Here is a 2500-nt window from a genome sequence, read left to right on the forward strand (position 1 = left end):
AGGCACAGTTGCCGATTAAAAGTAATAGGCGAGAAATAACCGCTTAATAATTAACTACTTATTGATGGCTTTCAATTGTTTTAAAATAATTAAAGAAATTGCTGTTGACTTACATTTACCTTGTTTGAAGGGTAACCGAACACTAGAACGACAGTATAGGGGCAGCACCATATAAAGTACTCCAGACTAGGGGATGCTTAACATCACTTAACATCAGATTGTATGGGGATTCCACCTGGAACAATTTCAGCCAATCAGAGAAAGGGACCACGACCACTGTTACACGAGTGATGATGCAATCCCTTAGGTTTGTCTGTACTGTTAATATAAATGTATGTCATCTGAAGTATTTGAAGTGTAGTCGTGTGGACGTCTAAGTAGTGTAAGTGTAGTACCTGTCATGGAGTTGGATTCAATATTACAGCGTAAATATTTCCACTTATCACAATGAAGTACATGAAAAAATGGGATTGGCTATTCCCTTCAAGGTTCATCTCAATTCTTATCTTTCTTTTCCTTTTTGTAGCCCTTAAAAAACTCAGCCTTGTGGATGGCCAGTGTTTTGGGTTCCAGATAATCTCCATATCAAAGGCATGGAGATCAACCCTCATGTCAGAGATCAAAAAGCAACAATGCACCTCCCCACATTTGTCGGCGAAATCAAACGCTTTCGCTTCCCCTTGACGGGCCGCACACAATAAGCAATCAACTCTGCCATGATGCCTCTGCTCTTATAAAGAGAAACCGACACTCTGCAGTTCAAGATGGAAATTTGTTTCCCAGGCGGCACTGTTTGTTTGTAGAATTGGGTCCTGCCACCACCACAACCCCCAAAAAAAATCGAAATGTGTGTGTGTGCGGCGTGTGTGTGTGTGTGTGTGTGTGTGTGTGTGTGTGTGTGTGTGTGTGTGTGTGTGTGTGTGTGTGTGTGTGTGTGTGTGTGTGTGTGTGTGTGTGTGTGTGTGTGTGTGTGTGTGTGTTAGTGCATTGTGCGTGCATGTGTACATGGTAGGTGTGTGCGTGCGTGCGTGGTACATGCATGGTGCGTGGTGCGTGCCTGGTGCGTGTATGCGTGCGTGCATGGTATGTGAGTGCACGGTGCCTGTGTGTGTGTGCGTGCGCGCGTGCGTGTACGGTAAACGACGATGGTCAGTACAAGCATAGTCCCATCGCAGTTTGACGTTCCTTGCCAATGCATACCAAACACCAAAAAGACGACATGAAACAAACAGATTTTCTTTCTCCCTCATCTTTTTTTTCCCTCAAAACAAAACAAGTGAACGCATTTATTTGAGTCACAAATGCCTTTGGGGGTAGTGTGTGAGATTCCAACCATAAATTGTATTGATCACAGCATTGGGGAGCAAGTTGCCCCGCTATCGCATCGAATCAAAGCCTAAACGATCGATACACTTACTGTGCCGTCTGTCCTACGTTTGGTCATGCACTCAAGTTTAGTTTACTTGTGAAATGTGTGACCTATAATAAAAGCACCAAATCTGTCTGTTGATCAAATCTGTGATATGCTTCTCACTGCACTAGTTAGGCATGCTTATTTACCATTGGATTATTGATATGGCAAAATAAAGATGAATCTATTTGAATGTATATGTTAAGTGTAAATAAAGGCACGATTACCTTTTTATGAAATTACCTCACCTTGAACTTTATCCCATATTTATTTTAAACTACCTGCATTTTTAAGAAAAAAACACATATACAGGAGGTGGCCATTACAAACAATGGGAATGTAATACTGTTTACTCATCAATAGGAGGGTCAGATGAAGATGCATAATTGCAATAATAAACATAGGTTTGCTGAAATTACAGTTCGCTGGTTAATGCATTTACCCCAGGCCTCGCAGGTCTGTTTTGGCTGCAACCTGGGCTGAGATTTTGGTAAATAAGCATCAATATTTACATTAGGGCAAATCACTATTCCTTCTCCTAGGGCACAGCGCTGAGGCTCCACACTTGCATAATTCTCCATTGGTTATACAGCAAAAGGTTCCATGAAAAAAAGGTTAACCCAGGCCATACAGAAATAACCCTTTTGTTGATATCAGACGCTCAACGCTAACAATTTCACATTACCATTGCTAATGCTCCCGCCACTAATATTGCGAAATAATGAAACCTCTCAAAAGACCAGCCCCATACAATTGATGAAAGGCTGCTTAATTTTGTGCATTAATTACTACTAAGCTAATTAAATGGCCCATCACTGTCTCCATAAACCAGTGAACAACAAGGCAAAACAAACCATCCTTCAGGCACAAGTGTGCTTATATAAGATCACTGTTAATCATCAAGCCCTGCGTTTTTAATTCTCCCTCCTCTCCTTCGACCGCTTAATTCCTATGCCGGCCGACCGGGCAGCCACTGCCGCCATGTTTTATGTATTAGTTTTGTCGTACATATTCTGCATGGCGTGGATCTAGCCACCCATGCATGTGGTTCGAGAGTGTCGAGATTAGCATCTTATTACTCACAATAAT

Source organism: Gadus chalcogrammus, chromosome 12 (genome assembly GCF_026213295.1).
Source record: "Gadus chalcogrammus isolate NIFS_2021 chromosome 12, NIFS_Gcha_1.0, whole genome shotgun sequence".
NCBI lineage: Eukaryota > Metazoa > Chordata > Actinopteri > Gadiformes > Gadidae > Gadus > Gadus chalcogrammus.